At 37.3% G+C, this 21,603-nt stretch overlaps 1 pseudogene; it reads right to left on the reverse strand.

Annotated features, from left to right (window-relative positions):
• LOC100618963 (F-box/WD repeat-containing protein 2-like) overlaps positions 1–21,603 on the reverse strand; it is a 145,909-nt pseudogene that overhangs the window by 123,471 nt on the left and 835 nt on the right.

A 21,603-nucleotide genomic window follows, 5' to 3' on the forward strand; every position in this document is an offset into this window, starting at 1 on the left:
TAATGTTAACCAATTTTGAGAAGTAAATATTCATGCTGAAAATTAAACCATTGGCTCTGTCAAACCATTAATAAGAGCTGACTCCAATGTAGCCCTAGATCCTATTTCAAACAATCCAAATGACTTATTCACTCTTAGAGAGGAAGCATGGTGTAGTAGAAAGAGGCCTGAATCTGTAGTTACAAGGCCTTAGTTGAAATCACATCTGTGATATTCATTCCTTTTGTAACATGGGAAAAGTGACTCAATTTCTCTGAACCTCAGTTTACTCATCTGCAAACTGGGATACTGGACTAGATTATCTTTGAGATTCATTCAAGCTCTGAATCTACAGCTTACATCCATGCTCTGTACTAAATCAGTGGTGTTGGTAATTAATCAAATTATTTCCTGCTCTTAGCATGACTTTTTTCCTCTTGGAGCTCTTCTTCACTCTCTGATAGGTTGGTTTTAGTCTTTTTACCTCTCAAGCAAAATAAAGGCATCTCTGAGTATGTACCATGAGGGGGTAAGAGGTAATGGGAAGAGATATATCCCTTACTACAATGTTAGCAGACTTTATTAAAGAGTACTAAGGTAACAGGATTTTTTTTCTTTATAAGTCCCTGGGATATCCACTATTAGGGCTCCTACCCTGGCTTGCCCTATATTGCTTGAATGATTTCAGGTGACTTCAATACCACATATGCAGAAATGTTTTTACATGAAGGCAAAACAAACAGGAGAGAATATTTTACTGAACTCTGGATCAGGAATCAGAAAGGGCCCATTCAGGGAGAGGCTGAATAACTTTTTGAGTGAGGTTGAAGAAGGGAACCTCACATTTGGTTCAAAATTGGGCAATATAGTAAAGTAAAAAGAATGCTGGGCCTAGACCAGCTTTATATCTTGACTCTGTCACTTCCTACCTTTCTGGCTTTGGTTAAATGCCTTTATCTACACTATAAGACATAGTAAGGGTCTAGGAAGTAATTAGTGTTGATACTACTTACAACAGAGAAAAGAGTCCAGAGGGAAATGGTGGGGAGGTGTATTTTAATAGCACTAGTGAATGTGGCCCATTGCTACTAAGGGAAAGAATTTAGGAAACTCTCCTATCAGAACCTACTTTGTACCCAGTGCAGTGCTAAGTATTAGAAATTTAAAAATAAAAGTAATGTGGTCCTTTCTATCCAGGTGGTTATAGAGAGCATAAAACATATCCCTAAAAAATAAAAGGCAAAAAAACCAGAGTGAAGATAAAATAAATACAATGTGCTTGGGGTGAGGGGTTGAGACCTGAAAAGTTAGAGAGATCAGGAAATGCCCCTTGCAGGAAAAGGTACTTGAACTCAATCTTAAAGTCTTAAATATTTTAAGAGGAGGAGGTAAGGAAGAAGAACATTTCGGGCATAGAGAATAGCCTGAACAAAAAGAGAACTTTGGAGATGAAATGTCAAGCATGAGAATTTGGCTGGACCATAGAGCACATGGGGTGAGAAGTGTGAAGCCAGTCTGTCTGTCAATATAAACTGGAACCAGTTTGTGAAGGATTGTCAAGACCAAAGGAGTTTGTATGTTTTTTCTAGATCAAGTAGGGAGTTGATGGAAATTTTTGAGCAGAAGAGTAACACAAGGTCAGCCTTGCCTTTTAGAATATTAATTTAGCATCTCACTGGAGGATAGATTAGAGAGGAGGAGAAACCTAAGGCAAAGAGACCAATTTGGAGGCTATTGTAATAGTATAGGCTAAAAATATAGAAATACTGAATTAACAAGGTTTTAGTGTCAGTTGGGAGAGGGGATGAACAACTGCGGTATAATAGTCAACATAATATAGTGTTCTTAGAGCCAGGAAAGTCTAGTTTCAAAATCTACCTCAGATGCTTACTCTATAACTCTGGGAGGGTCATATCTCTCTCTCTGTTTCTCTCTCTATTTTCTGTTTCCTTGTTGGCAAAAATGAGGGGGGTGAAATTGATGTCCTCTAAGGTCCCTTCCAACCTTAAATCTATGGTTTGATGTCATACCATGGCTGGAGAAAGCACACCAGAAAGTTATCTCATTCCACTATAAATGTATGTAAGTGGTTAGCTTCAACCATTACCACAATTTATCCTGCCAATGCTTTTACCTCTCCATCATTAATTCTCTAGTCTACTCTTCACAGAGACTATTCTAGACCTTCTCTTCTCAAGCCTCCTACATGATTCTAGGAAGATTAAATTGATTCTGGGTCATTTTTATTGATTCTATTTATAATTAATTTATTTTTTTCCTGTAATTGCCTAAGTCATGATTCTTTGTCTTTAAACTTAGTGTAGAAATACAGCTGGCCTGTAAAGAGTTAGGTTCTAAAATCTAGTTCTCCTGTATATCACTGTCCTATTCTTGCTTCAAGGAATTCTGCTATCACTGGGAGATGTATATCAACATTAGAAAGTCCATTTCAGAATCTCTACATCAAAAAGCTATCATTCAAGAAGCTGGACTCATACTATGATCACTTCTTAGTCAGTGAGAGAAGGAAAGGGCTGTTGCTAGCTCCTCATTTTCAAGTTCTAATAAATCATATTTTCTCCTATGCCTCAGCTGTGGTACCAGTAATGTTGCCCTCAACTCCATAACATCACCTAATCTGTTCTGTTCATTGTTGTAACCTCATAAAAATAAGTTAGATCTTCAACTCAAGGTCTTTGACATAAATCAAGGCAAGCCAGACTCCTTTATTAATAGGTTTGGCACCCTTTTAGTAAACACTTATCTTGCTCAGAAAGAATGTCCCGCAGCCTACCGTTGTTAAATTTCATTCGTAACAACCCTCTCCTACACTCCTATAACTGAGGACTTCACTTAGTATTTTACTGACATTATAAAGGCCATTCATCCTGTATTTTTTTCATTTTCCCCTCTCTATAATTCACAACTCCTTGTTGTCATTACCCTTTGTCTATTCTATTATTTCATTCTCTGATAAAGTAGTCCTTTCTCCCATCCAAGTCAAACTCTCTACATGTACCTTGATCCCATCTTCTACAGCAAAAGGCCACCTTAATAGCTGTAGCATGATAACAAGAATGTTGGATGTAGTATCATATCTCTTGAGTTTGAATCCTGACTGAGACATTTATTACAAATATTACTCTGGTTAAGACCCTCAATTTCCTCATCTGAAAAATTATAGGATTGGATTTTAACTCTGAGGTCTCTTTGAGCTCTAAGTCTATGATCCTATGATACCTTACCTCCATTTTATTCCCTGCTTAAAAAGGGTCAAAAAAAGAGTAAAAAGAGAATCAAAAGAAAGCAATGTCACAAAAGCTCAAGGAAGAGAGACTCTCCAGAAAGAATAGGAGGTCAATGGTATGAGAAGTCAAATCAGATGAAGACAGCAAAAAAAAAATGGATTTGGCAATAAACAATTTCACCAAAATGGTAGAGAAGGAAGTTAGATGACAAAGGCCTGAGACAGTTATAAATATATGATAAAATGAAGGAAATTAATTTGGAAAGCTTTTTATAGGAAATGCAGAGGGATATAGGACAACAGCTTGAGGTGATGGAAGTGAATAGCAAGGGCTTTTTATTTATTGGGTTTTTTTAATAACAGGGAGATATGATCATGTTTTAAGATAGTGGGGTAAAGGATAATATATTCTAATATAATAAATAAGGAGAGATTAACACAAGATGGAGGAGGACTAGAGAACATTTCATCTGAAAAAAAGTTAGGTTGAAATTTAATGTTTCACAATTTCAATATGAGCTAAGAGTATAATGTAACAGCAAAAATACTAATAATTTCTTAGGCTACATTTCAAGAAAGCTAAGTGCTGTGATTCATACAGCACTAGACTTAGAATTAGGAAGACTTATTTTTCATGAGTTCAAATCTGGCCTCAGCATTTAGGAGTTGTGAGACCTTAGACAAATCACTTAACCCTGTTGACTTCCATTCCTCGTCAGTTAAATGAGGTTAAAAAGAAAATGGCACACCACTCCAGTATCTTTGCCAAGAAAACTCCAAATGGTCAGACACATCTGAAAATAACTAAACCACAAATAAGAGCATTACAAGAAGCACAATATCCAAGACAAAGTAATAGTGAGCATATTATTTTATTTGGAGGCCAAGGTCTTGAGTTCAAGTCCTGGATCTGGCAATCGTTATTTGATTGACATTAGACAAGTCACTTTGTTCCTTTGAGCTTCATTTTCATCTGAAAAATTAAAGGATTGAATTGGCTTGCATGATCTCTAAAAACTAATCTTTTATCCCAAAGATAATACTGGTCTGTCCTATCTGGGCCATGCCACATTTAGAATATTGTGCTTAGTTGTTGGCACCATATACTTAAGAATACCATTGATGTTCAGGAGAGGATAATCAGAAAAGGAAATATCAGGATACTGATGTAAGAGGCTAAGTTGGAAGCAACTTTGGTTCTAAAGTGGAGAAGAATTGGAAAGCATGATGCCTGTCTTCATGTATTTGAAGACATCGAATGGGGAATGAGGAATATGTCAGAATATAACATGGCTGCCAAAACTGCTAAAAGGTGCATTGGCACTGGGTGCTCTGGCACCAGGCATCAGAATTGAGAGCAATGGCAGAAAGATGAAGAGAGGCATACTGAGGATCATGAATTAGAACTGTGATTCAGTGGAATAGGCTGCCTCGGGAGTTAATGAGTTCTCCTTCCTTGCAGATCCTCAAACAGAAGTTAAATGACCAATTATTGGATATGTCATAGAGATGATTCTAAGTCAGGTCTTGATTGGAAGTACTGTTCCCTAAGGTCCCTTCCAACTCAGAAGTTCTCTTCTTGATTCCTTGACAGTGTAACATAAAAGGAAATGGACACCGATTTCTAAAAGAGAGGTGAAGGTAGATATGGGAGAGACAAAGAGAAAAGATAATTTAGGGGGATGCCATATAACAAAAGACACAGAATCATTCTCTCTAGAAACTACAATTCTTTCTGATTCCATTTTTGTCATATTAGCATATGACTAAATTCTTGGAAAACTGTCAAAGATTCAGTTTGTACATTCTTATATAACTTTAATGACTGATATTCCACCATGAGATCTCTGAAGTTTTCTTGGTTAATGTTTGATTTGCATTTCCCTTGAAGAGTGTTTCATTTTGCCTCAGCCTAATTGATCAATTATGAAAGGGCATAGTTATTTTTCACAGTAATTATAGTGATTAAATGTGTTGTTATAAAGCTCTGAATTCAAGGACTAAAAGATACTGTGAAGCAATGATTCACCAGGACTAATAATTTCTTAGGAGTAGTTTGAATTTCATAAAGGTCATCTGATTTGTCCATATCACACAGCTACTAAATATTTGAGGCAGAAATTCAGCCTCCTTCTGCCTGATTCCCAAATTAGCTTTCTATTCATTGATACATTAACTTGCCTTTAAAGTATCACAGCCCCAACATAGAAGTGTTAAGAATTATATCCTAAAATAATCAAGGTATCACTAATCACTAACTACTAAGCCTCTTTCTTGGAAGTAAAGAGATACCTAAAAAATAAAATTCATTAGCTGAGGATACCAACTACTTCTTGTTCCCTAAATATCTCCCAATGATGTGATCAGTAAACAGATTAACTGATACACTAAGAGAAATCATACCCAGAGGAAATGCCCTGTTTCCTTTCTTGTGTGGAGGTGCTATAAATATATCATGTATTTGTTAAAACTGTGTTATTATTGGGAGATTGCCTGCCTGCTTGTTTAATTTTTCCCTAACACATGAAGGTAGGGGGTATTTTATAGGGAGAGATATTTGGTATTCCTTGCTATCCTCAACTAATAGGCACCACATGAAGATCAGGAATGTAAACTTGTTATGAGGGACAGATAAGGAAACATTTGGAATGGCTGCAAGGAGAGAAAACCCCACGACATTCCAGAAGTTCATCTAAAAAATAATGACTTTGGAGGCGGAGTCAAGATGGCGTCATAGAGGCAGTGAATGTTAAGACCTCTGAAAACCCTTCCTTACTGATTACAAACTAAATGCTCCTAGGGGACTGAAAATCAAAACTAACAACAAGACAGAGCCAAGGACTTGCTGGACTCAATTTAAAAGGTTCATCCTAAAAAGCCTGAGTTTGAGAACACTTGGGTTTAAGGGGAAGGAAGAAGGAAGGTCTAGGGACCCCTCCCCCACCTAAAGTGTCCTCCAGGGGAACTGGAACTTCTGGGCAGGCAAAGGTCCTGATCTGGAGGGAGAATCCTTGCAGACAAAGCTGTGTCAGGCTCAGAGCATGAAACACAGATGGTGGGGAAGCAGTTAGAGAAGAAACATAGAGTGCAGAGCAGGCAGGCTTGTTGCAACAGCAGAGAAACTACAAATCCCCCCACCCCCTGCTGAGGTTTTGGCCTCAGGTCACATCCAGCTCAACCAAGCTGGACTTAATCCCATCAAATCCTTCAGAGGGAAGGGAAGCTCAAGCTCCAACACCCCTCCCTCAGAGACTACACTGAGAGATTTGCTGACAAAGCTCCAAGGGTGAAGGCTGAAACAAAAGCCCAAAACCACACACACACACACACACACACACACACACACACACACACACACACAAATGAGAGGAGCAAAAGCTCAGGCAACTGCAGGGAATAAAGAAGGGGTTAATATGAGCAAACAACAGAAAAAGAAAAAAAGAAATTACAATCAACAGCTTCTATACAGGCAATGAACAAAGAGCAAAAGGAACAGAGAAGGATGAGGGAACATCAAGCAAAAAAAGAGAAACCCCAGCAAATTGGATACAGGCTCTGTAAGAACTCAAAATACAATTTAAAATACAACTCAAAACACAATTAAGAGAGGCTAAAGACAACTATGAAAAGAACTTAAAAAGTAATATAAGTCCTCTAGAAACAGAGGCACTTGAACTAAAACAAGAAAACAGTGTCTTGAAAGTCAAAATTAACAAGCTTAAAAATGAGGCAAAGAAGATGAGAGATGACCTCCAAAGAAAATCAGACCAGAAGGAGAAGGATGACCAAAAAGCCAGGGATGAAATACAGTCTTTAAAATCCAGGGTAGAACAACTAGAAATAAGAGACTTCACAAGGCAGGAGAACACTATAAAATAAAATCAAAAGAATGAAAAAATTGAGGAAAATATGAAGCAACTCATTCACAAAACAGAAGATTTGGAAAATCATTCTAGGAGAGACAATTTAAGAATCATTGGTCTACTGGAAGAACATGACAAAAGAAAAAGTCTGGACATCATACTACAGGAAATTATCCAAGAAAACTGCCCTGATATTCTAGAACAAGAGGGAAAAGAGACTGAAAGAATCCACATATCACCTCCAATACTTAATGCCCAACTGGCAGCACCCAGGAATGTTATATCCAAATTCAAGAACTATCAGACCAAGGAAAAAATATTATAAGCTGCTAAGACGAAGTCATTCAGATACCATGGAACCACAGTGAGGATAACACAGGATCTAGCTGCATCTACACTGAAGTACCAAAAAGCATGGAATATGACATTCCAGATAACAAGAAAACTAGGTCTACAAACAAGAATCAATTACCCAGCAAAATTGACTATTTTTTTACAGGGGAAAGAATGGTCATTTAATAAAATAGAAAAATTCCAAGCATTTGTAAAGAAAAGATCAAACATGAACAGAAAATTTGATGCCCAAGCACAGAACTCAAGAGAATCATCAAAAGGTAATTAAGAAAGTGGGAAAAAACAAAAAACAAAAAAAAAATTTTAAGAGACCCAATAAGTTAAAATGATATGTATCCCTATAAGAAAGACATCATTGATTAACTCTTAAAAATTATTATCACCTGGGCAGCTAGAAGAATTACACTTGAAGGGAACAGTGACAAACTGTATAGAATGAAATACCAAAACATAAATAGATAGATAGATAGATAGATAGATAGATAGATAGATAGATAGATGTATGCATGAATACATATATATATATATAAACATATATATATAAACATATATATATATATATACACCTAGAGCTAAAAAAGAGGTTCATAGTAAAAGAAATGGGAATAGAAACAAAGGGGGGTAAATTTATATGTCACAAAGAAGCTCATGGTGGAAGGGGGGGGGGAGAACATCAATACTTTGGAAGGGTAAGGAGGTTGGAGATAGGAAATACTCAAATCTTACATGCATTGAAATTGACTTAAAGAGAGATGAACAATCAAATCCATTGGGACAGAGAAGTGATTTGTGCCCTGTAGGGAAGTAGAAGGGTAACAAATGGACAGGTGAGGAGAGAAGCAATACAAGCAATGGAGAGGGTGAGGGTAGTTTAAAAAGGCTAAAGAAAATAAGGGGAAAATAAGAAGGGAGGGGGTAGAAAGGGAAGTAAAATTAGGCTGGGAATTAGGGGGACTGATTAAAAACAAAACATTGTTGTAGAAGGAAACAGTGAAAGAAGAAAAAGCAGGACTAGTAGTGGAAATCAAAATGCTGGGAAATACACAACTGATAATCATAACTCTGAATGTGAATGGAATGAACACACCCATAAAATACAAGCAAATATCAGAGTGGATTGTAATCCAAAACCCTACCATATGCTGGCTACAAGAAACACACAACATGAAGAAGATAGATATGCATAGAGTAAAAGTAAGAGGATAGAGACAAATCTATTGGACATCAACTGACAAAAAGAAGGCAGGAGTCACAATCATGATAACAGACAAAGCCAAAGTAAAAATAGATCTAGTCAAAAGAGATAGGGAAGGTAATTACAGTACAGTAGCTATCAGTACTCAACATGTATTCAACAAATGGCATAGCATCCAAATTTCTAAAGAGGAAACTAGGGGAGCTCAAGGATGAAATAGAAAAACTATACTCGTGGGGGACCTGAACCTTCCTCTATTAGCACTAGATAAATCTAACCAAAAAATAAATAAGAAAGAGGTAAGAGAAGTGAATGAAATCTTAGAAAAATTAGTTTAGTAGATATGTGTAGAAAAATAAACAGGAACAAAAAGGAATACACCTTCTTTTCAGCAGCAAATGGTACATTCACAAAAACTGACCATGTATTAGAACATAAAAACATTGCAAACAAGTGCAATAGAGCAGAAATAATAAAGGTAACCTTCTCAGATCACAATGCAATGAAAATAATAATTAGTAAAGGTACATGGAGAGGCAAATCAAAAATTAACTGGAAATTAAACAATACAATTCTACAAAATTGATTAAAGAACAAATAATAGAAACAATAATTTCATTGAAGAAAATGACAATGATGATACATCCTTTCAAAAACTATGGGAGGCAGCCAAAGCAGTACTCAGGGGGAAATTTATATCCTTGAGTTCATATATTAACAAACTAGAGAGGGCAGAGTTGAATGAATTGGGCATACAAATTTAAAAAATTGAATGTGAACAAATTAATGATCCTCAGATAAAGACTAAATTAGAGATGCTAAAAATCAAAAGAGAAATTAATAAAGTTGAAAGTCAAAGAACTATTGATTTAATAAATAAGACTAGAAGCTGGCACTTTGAAAAAACAAATAAAATCGACAAAATACTGGTCAATCTAATTTTAAAAAAGGAAAGGAAAAAAACAAATTAACAGTATGCAAGATGAAAAGGGAGACCTCACCTCTAATGAAGAGAAAATTAAGGCAATCATTAAAAACTATTATGCCCAATTATATGGCAACAAATATGTAAATCTAGGTAATATGGATGAATATTTACAAAAATATAAATTGCCTAGACTAACAGATGAAGAAATAGATTATCTAAAGAACCCCATATCAGAAAAAATAATTGAACAAGTCACCAAAGAACTCCCTAAGAAAAAATCCCCAGGTCCAGATAGATTTACAAATGAATTCTATCAAACATTCAAAAAAAACTAAACCTAATGCTATACAAACTATTTGACAGAATAAGCAAAGAAGGAGTTCTACCAAATTCCTTTTATGATACAAATATGGTACTGATATCAAAGCCAGGCAGGTCAAAAACAGAGAAAGAAAACTATAGACCAATCTCCTTAATCAATATAGATGCAAAAATCTTAAATAGGATACTAGCATAAAGACACCAGCAAGTCATCATGAGGGTTATTCATTATGGCCAGGTAGGATTCATACCAGGAATGCAAGGATGGTTCAATATTAGGAAAACCATCCACATAATTGACCATATCAATAAGCAAACTGACAAAAATCACATGATTATCTCAATAGATGTAGAAAAAGCCCTTGACAAAATAGAATACCCATTCGTATTAAAAACACTAAAAAGCATAGGAATAGAAGGGCTCTTCCTATAAATAATAAACAGTATATATTTAAGACCATCAGCCAACATTATATGCAATGGGGGTACACTAAAAAACTTCCTAATTAAATCAAGAGTAAAACAAGGATGCCCATTATCACTTCTATTAGTTAACATTTTCCTAGAAACACTAGCAGTAGCAATTAGAGAAGAAAAAGAAATTGAAGGTATTAAAATAGGCAATGAGGAGACCAAGTTACCACTCTTTGCAGATGATATGATGGTCTACTTAAAGAGTCGTAGAGTATCAACCAAAAAGCTAGTCGAAATAATCAACAACTTTAGCAAAATTGCAGGATACAAAATAAACCCACATAAGTCATCAGCATTTCTATATATCTCCAACACATATCAGCAGCAAGAATTAGAAAGAGAAATTCCATTTAAAATCACTTTAGACAATATAAAATACTTAGGAATCTATCTTCTGAGACAAACACAGGAACTATATGAACAGAACTACAAAACACTCTCCACACAATTAAAACTAGATCTAAACAATTGGAAAAGCATTGTTTGCTAATGGGTAGGATGAGCTAACATAATAAAAATGACAATCCTATCCAAATTAATTTACTTATTTAGTGTCATACCCATTGAACTGAATTCGAAAAAAAATAACAAAGTTCATTTGGAAGAACAAAAGATCAAGGATATCCAGGGAAATCATGAAAAAAAAATGTGAAGGAAGGTAGCCTTGCAGTCCCAGATCTCCAACTATACCATTAAGCAGTGGTCATCAAAACAACTTGGTACTGGCAAAGAGACAGAAGGGAGGATCAGTGGAATAGACTTGGGGTAAGTGACCTCAGAAAGACAGTCTATGATAAGCCCAAAGATCCCAGCTTTTGGGACCAAATCCACTAATTGATAAAAAAAAAATTGTTGGGAAAATTGAAGACAGTGTGGAAGAGATTAGGTTTGGGTCAACATCTCACACCCTGCACCAAGATAAATTCAGAATTCATAAATGACCTGAATTTAAAGAAGGAAACTATAAGCAAGAGCCAGAAAAAAATCACAAAATATAAAATAAATAATTTTATTACATTAAATTAAAAAGGTTTCGTATAAACTAAAGCAATGCAACCAAAATTAGAAGGGAAATAACAAATTGGGAAACAATCTTCATAATAAAAGCATCTAATTACTCAAATTTATAAAGAGCTAAACAAATTGTACAAAAATCAAGTCATTCTCCAATTAATAAATGGGCAAGGGACATGAATAGGCAATTTTCAGTTATAGAAATCAAAGCTATTAATAAGCACATGAAAAAGTGTTCTACATCTCTTATAATCAGAAAGATGCAAATCAAAACAACTCTGAGGTATCACCTTACATCCAACAGTTTGGTAAACATGACAGCAAGGGAAAGTAATGAATTCTGGAGGCGATGTGGCACAGTCAGGACATTAATGCATTGCTGGTGGAGTTGTGAATTGATCTAACCATTCTGGAGGGCAATTTCAAACTATGACCAAAGAGCACTAAAAGACAGTCTGCCCTTTGATCTAGCCAAAGTACTGCTGGGTTTGTACCCCAAAGAGATAATAAGAAAAAAAGACATGTATAAGAATATTCATAGCTGCTCTCTTTGTGGTGGCAAAAATCTGTAAAATGGGGGGATGCCCTTCATTTGGTTAATGGCTGAACAAATTGTGGTATATGTTGATGATGGAATACTATTGTGCTCAAAGAAATAATAAATTAGATGATTTCCATGGGAACTGGAACAACCACCAGGGAGTGATGCAGAGCAAAAGGAGCAGAACCAGGAGAACACTGTGCACAGAGACTGATACACTGTGGTACAATCCAATGTAATGGACTTCTCTATTAGTAGCAATGCAGTGATCCTGAACAACCTGGAGGGATCTATGAGAAAGAACACTATCCACATTCAGAGGAAAAAACTGTGGGAGTAGAAACACCAAAGAAAAACAACTGCTTGAATTCATGGGTTGAGGGGATATGTTTGGGTATGCAGACTCTAAATGAATATCCTAATGCAAACATCGTTAACATGGAATAGGTTTTGATCAAGGACACATGTAATACCAAGTGAAATTGCGCATTAGCTACTGGAAGGGTTGGAAGAGGGGAGGGAGAGAAATAATATGATTCTTGTAACCAAGGAATAATGTTCTAAATTTACTAAATAAATTAATTGAAATTAAAATAAAATAAAATGATGACCTTGATTGTGATGTACTGAAATGATCATGTGAGAAGGTTATTTGGAGGTAAGACTCATAGAATGTTTGCTTTCACTGGCCTCTATTGCATAAAAGGTCAGATTTGAGAAACTCCATTAGATTAGGGCTAGCCAGATGAACCCTTCACTCTTAATATTTATGTCTGTGCTCAAAAGGCCAATCTTGTAATTAAAAATTGTGAATCATTGTGGACAAGGGCCTACCATTGGCAACCACAAAAAAAGCCAAACTCTTCTCTCAGGCAGCCAGAGGGCCTGAATTCATCAATAATGGATACGGAAATGATTTGCTCTGGAATCACGACCCTATATCATGTCTCTGCAGAAAGACGTTTTACATGCCAAAATAGTTATAGTAACATTTTTGTGGTCACAATGAAGTGGAACATAGTGGATGCTGATTAGTTGGGAAATGAATGAACAAAATGACATATAAATATTATGCAAAGATATGAGGTAAGTATTCTAAGAAATTAGGACTATGAGGGATTTAGAGAAATATGGGAAGACTTGTATAAAAGCAAAGCAAAGAAAGCACAAACATAAAATCAATGAACATAAAGACACAAATGTTCATTTGTTTTCAATCACATCCAACTCTCTGTGACTCCATTTGGAATTCTCTTGGAAAAGTAGAATGTTTTGCCATTGTTTTCTCCAGTTTATTTCACAGATGGGCAACTGAGGCCAACAGTGTTAAGTGACTTACCCAGGGACACACAGCAAGTAAATATAAGATTTGAACATAGGAAGGAAGATGAGTCTTCTTTGACTCCTGGCCAGGCACTCTATCCACTATGTCACCTAGCTACACCATAATGACTACAAAATTGAATGAAATAAATCACCAAAAAGTTGAACTCTGCACTTTCTAATGAAGTATCTCCAGACTCCAGATAATGAAATATCATTTCCAAAGAAAAGGGAGAAAGACAAGCATTTATTAAGCACCTACTACTATGTGTGAGTTACTATGCTAAGTACTTTAATAAACATGATCACATTTGATCTTCACAACAACCCTGAAAGGTAGATTCTATTATTCCCATTTCACTTTTGAGGAAGCTGAGGCAAATAGAGATTAAGGGCTTTGTCCAGGGTCATGCAGCTAGTCAGTGTCTAAAGTCAGATTTGAACCCAGGTATTTCTGATTCCAGACTCAGTAATCTCTCTATCTACTTTGCCACCAGCTGCCTCTGACATCATGCAGAGAAGGCTGTATATTCTCTCAGAGTCCCAGATTTTTGAGAGTTGGAAGGGACTAGTAATCCTATAGTCCAACTCACACACTAAACAAATCCATATTATTCTAAACCCAATTTGTTTACTTTGTTACTTTGGTGGTGGTGATGGTGGTAGAGCATGGCCACACAATAGATTATGTGAGTGAATGATAATGATATTATTTTTAATTTGAATATAATGCATTGTATTATGCTGTTGAAATAACAAATTTTGAAAATACAAGAAAATAGGGGAAGTATTTGAAGAGAAGAAAAGAGAATAAGAGTAATACATACAATGATTACATTTTAAAAATAGCAACCACAAAATCAAGAAGAAAAAGTATCCAAGTAAAATACATCTAAAAGGAACACAAAAGCAAAGGAAATTTAAATTAGCATATTATATATAATTTACATATTTTAAACAAATTGTAAATAATTTAGAGTTTGTTGCCTTGCACATAATCTTGTTTTTGTGCATTTGTTTAGTTAAATATTCTTTGTTGGTGGTAATGGCTACTAATTATATAACAGTAATGCAAAATCCAGGAAAAGAGAGGCATGGACTCAAAAAGTTCCTCATGCAGTTCTTGACCTTTCTGTGTTATATGCTTTCACTTATGTGTGCTCAGGGAGGGGTAGTATCTCTGGTACGGAGGGCTTGTCATGCCCTTCTAGGGCAGCTCTCCAGCCTCTGACCCCCACCTGACACCCAGCTCTCACTTGTGGCTCCCAGTAGCTGATAGCATGCGGCAGCAGCCACACCCCAGGCAACGGCTTCGACAGGCCGGCTAAACCTTGTGAGGGTAGCCATTGGGTCGTCGACCCCTGGTGAACCAGGGCTTTGCTCACCCAGCATGTGAAGAGTGCTTCAGCTGAACAGATGGAAGAAACCAATAAGAAGGTTCAACGGCTGAGAGGGCGACGCAGCAAAGCACTGTGGAGTGCTCAGGGCGTGTTGGAGCACAAAAGACAACACGGCCATCCAGTGCAGCTGAGGAAGTCTCCAGGTGTAACGACTTTCGTGCCACTGGACCCAGGCTTCCAGCGCCGAGAGAGTGGGGCTGTCTCTGTGCATTGACTTTTCCACTTAAATCTCCTTCACGCACAAGTATCTTTGTGCACACTCATCTATCATAGATGAAAATGCACAAAGACAATCGTCATCCTCAGTTACCGAGAGACTACTACTATATGTACACCTCCACTGAGGAATAATCAGATTTTTGAGAGTTTTCTTGATACATTATAAAATTCACCTACAACATATTATCTAAGAAAGAATATATTATAGAATATAATATTCATTAAGATTCAGTTATCATTGGTGACTTGTAAGCAGGGGGCAGGTTGAGTAGAAGGTACATTATTAGCACAGCTGTTAAAGAAAAGCAGCAACTATTTATTTTTTGGCATTCTTTTATTTTTCTTTTGATAGTGATATTATTAATGCAAATATCAATAAAACTTTTTTGTAAAAAATCTTTTCCTGAGCCATTGGAGATGTCATTAGGCTTTTAAAGATATGGATCTTTGCTTCTTGTTCTCAGTGAAAATGGTAATAAAACTTTCTTTCAGCACAATACCAACTATGTCACAAGATATATTAATAACACTGTGTCTAGAAAATCCTTCAAAGATGTGGGCATGTGATATCATGATCTTAAAAATAATCCAAAATATATTTTAAAATTCACTAATATAAATAACTTACCTATTAGCAAAGTGCTGTGATAGGTATTGAGAGCAAAATAATAAAGGTAATGGGGAAACCAAAAATTATAAACAATTCTCTGAAAGCCTTTTCTATATCGTTATGCTACTGAGATCTGGTCATAGTCTTGTTTGACTCTTTGTCTTGTTAACCATACCACTACTTTGTTCTATTAGTTCATATGTTTTAGAAAGTGCCCTTCCAAGGATGCTGGTCACTGCTGCACTTTTCAATGAATTAAACTGTGTCTAATGAGAAAAAAAAAATAGATAGATGGTGAAGAACAAATAAATAATTATGAGACAAAGAATAGTGCAAAAAATGCAAGTAAGTTGAGCTAAGATAGGGTGCATGAAGGCAATCAGAAAGGGCTTCATGGAGGAGGTAGAACTTGAGTTGGGCCTTGAAAAAAGGGAAGAACTCCAGTGGTAGAATGGGTAGAGATGGATCAGAGTCTGGGCATGGAAAACTATGAGGAAAACATAGTGAGAGTAGGTGGTATTAACTTGGAAATATTAACTTGCATCCAGGTCCACACTTAGAAATCATGTAACTTGCAGCCGTATTTCTAGATGGTTCTTCAGGTTGCTGACTGTCCCCACCTTTCTTGGGGCAACAAACAAGCTGTTACCTATGTCCAATAGTGCCCGGGTGGCTATGGATGATGCGGCTCTGTGTACCCCACAGACGCCCAACTAACAATCTCTTAATTAAAGAGCAAGTCACTCCCAAACACGAGATGCGAGTCCTACCTCAGAGAGCCACTTACCTGGCCCTCTGCTAACAGGACTCCTGACCCAACCCCAAACGGGTTATATGAGGTACCTCAAGTCTAGTGGTCCTTGTTAGCAGGAGAGCTCAGGCAGCCGGGACTTTGGATCTCGGCAGAACCTCCATTATGTCAACTAGAAAAAACGCAGAACTATTAAATAGTCAAAATCACTCTTTAATCAAGGGCTAAAGGGGTACAGCGCTAAAGGCCTCAGCGCTAATAAGCCGTGACAACAGAGCTGCTCCCCGAGACTGCACAGAGTCTGGACGCCCTGGTCACTGACCCCTGGGAGTTCCAACGACTCAGGATGGACTCCGAGGAACAAAAGAATTTGGGGATCCTCTATACCATTTGGGGAATCCAAGGGCAGGGAAAGTTGATTGACATCACTATAGCTACAAAGAAAATGGGAATGTTCAAACTACACTGACAGGATACAATCAAGCTTGGGAAAGGACTCATAGCTAGAGGCTAGGGTGTAAGAGAAGGGGCTGCTTACAATAGATACTAAAGGATGGTTCCTGCTCAGGTGTGGATCTTCTTGGGAAAGGGTCTAATACAATAGGGGAGATTACCTAAAACAGAGAGTCTTTACGCTGTGATGGATCTAGACCACTCTTTGACCTTCGCCGCCTGACTGCAAAAACAAAGACAACAGAGAGACTCATCCTGGAAGCTCTCTTCGCAGATGACTGTGCTCTCATGGCCCACCAAGAAAATCATCTCCAAACCATTGTGGACAGGTTCTCCACCGCAACAAAACTGTTTGGTCTGACTATCAGCCTCAGCAAAACAGAGGTGCTGTTCCAACCTGCACCAGGGAGGCCAACGAACCAGCCATGCATTACAATTGACGGCACACAGCTTTCTAACGTCAACACTTTCAAGTGCCTGGGCAGCATCATCGCCAACGACGGGTCCCTAGACCACGAGATCAATGCCAGGATCCAAAAGGCCAGCCAGGCACTCGGGCGGCTGCGCTGCAGTCCTCCAACACAGCGGTGTAAGCACTGCAATGAAGCTCAAAGTGTACAACGCAGGGTCCTCAGCTCGCTCCTGTACGGTTGTGAGACATGGACACTGTACCGGAGGCACATGAAACAGCTGGAGCAATTCCACCAACGCTCCCTCCGGTCAATCATGAGGATCCGATGGCAGGACCGAATCACCCACCAGGAAGTCCTCGACAGAGCCAACTCCACCAGCATCGAAGTCCTGGTCCTCAGAACCCAGCTACGATGGTCTGGACACGTCATCCGCATGGACCCACAGCGAACACCAAGACAGGTATTCTATGGTGAACTGTCAGCTGGACTCAGGAAACAAGGCCGACCAAAGAAAGATTCAAGGATCAGCTCAAGTCCAACTTGAAGTGGGCTGGCATGACACCAAAGCAACTAGAACTCGCTGCCTCTGACAGAAGCAGCTGGGGAACCCACATTCACCATGCCGCCACCTTTGAGGATGAGCGACGTCGATGTCTTGCCGCTGCGCGTGAACGCTGACACCAGGACACAACCGCACCTCCCGTAACAACTGGCGTCCCAGGCCCCATGTGCCGCAAACTGTGCGCCTCAGCCTGTGGACTCCAAAGCCACATGAGGGTACACCGTAGATGATAATGCACAAAGACAATCGTCATTCTCGGTCACTGAGAGACTACCACTATCTCACCCAACTAGGATTTTCAATCCCCTGAGGGTCTCCCACTCAGTCTGAAACTGCTAACTTGTGATTCCCTTCAGGGTAGATTCCATGGGAACAGGGAACAAGTACAAGCTTTGGGGTCTCCAATCTACAAGCTTGTCCTGAAAATTGGGGTTCATCAGATCTCACTAGGTAACAAGTTTAGGATTCCTAGATTCCATGTTGACAGTGGTCAATGAAAGAAAAAACATAAGATGGTTACATCTGGCTGAAATGTAGAAATGATGAAGAGGAGGTCAGGTAGTTAGATCCTGGTAATAAACAGTCAAGTGGTACAGTGGGCCTTGATTCAGAAAGACCTCAGTTTATAAGTAGCCTTAGCTAGTTCTTAACTCTATGACAGTTGCCAAGTCACTTAACCTCTGTCTGCCTCAGTTTCCTCCCTTAAAAAAAGGTAGCTAATGGGAAGGGTGGGGGAAAGGGAGGGAGGGAAATAATATGATTCTTGTAACCAAGGAATAATGTTCTAAATTGACTAAAGAAATTAATTTAAATTTTTTTAAAAAACAAGTAGCTAATGATAACATATATTTCAAAGGGTTGTTCTGAGGATCAGGTGAGATAAAATTTATAAAGAGCTTTGCAAACCTTCAAGTACCATATAGACACTCTTGTGGAAGGCTTTGAATACCAAGGTTAGAAGTTAATACTTTATTTGATAGAGAATGGGAAGCCCCTGAAAATTTGATGATAAGAATTGACATGATATCAAGAATATAAATTCAAAATACTCTACTGAACAGTGCAGTGTCTTCCCCAGAGAGAGGAAATGTCATACTGAAATACAAAGACTCCACCTCATGACTCTTCCCCACTCTTCAGATGTAAAAAAGTGAGATTTCAAAGCAAATCCTGAAGATCCGTCCCTGGTGAAATAGTCAAGTCATTGATTCTATGACTTACTCATAGCTTTTGAGGAGAGCCTCCCTAGTTACCTTGCATCTTAGGGGAAAAGCTTCCAGGTACACAGAGAACAATGTACACAGAGACCGATACACTGTGGTAAAATTGAATGTAATGGACTTCTCTACTAGTAGTAATGCAATGATCCAGACCTATTCCGAGGGACATATGGGAAAGAATGGTATTCACATCCAGAGGAAGAACTGTGGGAAAAGAAATACAGAAGAAAAATAACTGCTTGATCACATGTATCAATGGGGATATGACTGGGGAAGTAGACTCTAAAAGATCACCCTAGTGCTAATAATAATATGGAAATAGGTCTTGATCAATGACACACGTTAAATCCAGTGCAATTGTGTGTCAGATACAAGAGGGGGTGGGGGGAAGGGAGGGAAAGAACATGAGTCTTGTAACCATGAAAAAATATTCTAAATTATCTAATTAAATAAAGTTTTTGAAAAAGAAAAGAAGCTTCCCTGAAGGGTAAATGTGACCAACTCCATAAGCCACCTTGGAATACCTCTTAGTTGACTGGAAAGGCCAACAGAGGCCACGGTAGCCCTGTGTAGATCCTGCCGAAGAACCTCCAGTAGCAAACTTTCAAGAGCCCCAGGGACTCTGGAGACATAATCAAGGCCCTGTAAGACAAGATGAAATCCATAAAGGGAAGGTGTAGCAAGCCAAAATCTGATGGATTCAGGCAAACTCCTAAGTGATAACACTACTCTCAAAGAATACAGAACTGACAAGCAGATCTCTGTCATGATCATAGAGATAAAACCCAAGGGAGCAGACCCTTCAACATTGTAACCAGCTACCACTCAAGAATGTAATCCTACTCCCACTACTAATTGGGTTCATCTATAGTAACAGCTATGGCAGAAGGTCTGTCCCTATTTCTTGTCTCCTTTACTCATTAGAAAGCCTTTTATACTATCATTCAGAAACCATTTGCTTTTATGAGATTAAGCTTTAACTACCTTTGCTGTAAAGAGGTGGTAGAACATTGATAATACCCAGAAGTGACCACAAAGGATAATATGGAGGTCCTATAAAAATCCAACAAAGTTAAAACAATAAAATAATTAGCATTTATATAGTGCTTTAAGCAATTTACAAATATTTCATTTGATCCTCACAACAACGCTGTGAAATAAAATATTATTCTCTTTTTTTATAGATGAGGAAATGAAGGCTGACTGAGGTAGGGAGTTAGTATCTAAGGAAAGATTTGAACTTATAGCTCCCTGACTCCAAATCCATTTCCCTCTCCACTAACTCACTAAACTATCCCTAAGTTTAACCATGTAGTATAGAGATAAGCCACCCTATATACCTTAGTAAGGTTCTAAATAATAATTGAAATTCATCATAATTGCCCTCAATTATAATAGTCAGGAATCTGAAACTTAGTAAGAAATAAAATGGTGGACAATAGAATAGATTAGATATATAATATGCAGAAGTAAAGCAGAAAAATGACCACAGTAATCTAGTATTTGATAAACCCAGAGATTCAAACTATTGGGGCAATAATTCACTGTTTAAAAAAAATGTATTGGGAAAACTAGAAGGCAGTGTGGCAGATGCTAGTCATAGATATCACCCTGTATACCAAGATAAGCTCAAAATGGGAATCTGGTATAAAGAGTAATATCATAAGCAAAATGGAGGCATATCAAAAAATGTGCCTATCAAATATATGGATAAGAGAAGAGTTCATGACCAAACAAGATATAATAAGGCTCAAAGGAGGTAAATGTATAATTTTGATTATATTAAATTTAAAAGGTTTTGCATAAACAAAGCCAATGTAACAAAAAATAGAAGGAAAGAAGGAAACTGGAGATGGGGTTAAAGTAAAGCAAATTTTTCTAATAATGGTCTCATTTATTAAATATATTTTGAACTGAGTCAAATTTATAAAAAATAGAAGGCATTTTTTTCAACTGTTAAATGATCAATGGATATTAACAGCCATTTTTCAACTGAAAAAATCAAAGCTATCAGTCATATTTTAAAAGTGTTCTAAATCACTAATAACTAGATATAGATAAATAACTAACAACTAGAGAAATTCATTTTAAAACAACTCTGAGGTATCAACTCATGACTCATCAGATTGGCTAACATGACAGAAAAGGAAAGTGACAAATTATGAAGTGGATATGGAAAAATATGTACATTAATGCATTGCCAATGGAGTTGTACACTAGACCAACCATTCTGGAAAACAACTTAGGGCTATTTCAAAGAAATGGAAAATTATACATATATTTTGGCCCAGAAATACTAAGTCTCTATCTCAAAAATATTAAAGAAAAAAAGGCAAAGGAGTCATTTGTGCAAAAATATTCATAGTAGTTCTTTTATGGTGGCAAAGAATTAGAAATTGAGAGAACATCCATTAATTGGAGCATGGCTTGACAAATTTTGGCATATGATTGTGGTGGAATACTAGTGTGCTGTAAAAAAAATGACAAAGGGGACAATTTCAGAAAAACTTGGAAAAACTTATGAGCTGATGAAAAGTACAGAGAGAAGAAGTAGCTGAACATTGTACACAGTAGCAGCAATCTTGTAATGATGATCAGTTGTGAAAGACATGGTTACTCTGATCAATACAATGATCAGGAACAATTCCAAAGAACTAAAATTGTTTGTTTGTTTTAAGCTATCTACTTCTAGAAAGAAAACTGATAAAATCTGGATTCATTACATTGAAGCATTTT

This window comes from Monodelphis domestica, chromosome 6 (genome assembly GCF_027887165.1).
Source record: "Monodelphis domestica isolate mMonDom1 chromosome 6, mMonDom1.pri, whole genome shotgun sequence".
Lineage (NCBI taxonomy): Eukaryota > Metazoa > Chordata > Mammalia > Didelphimorphia > Didelphidae > Monodelphis > Monodelphis domestica.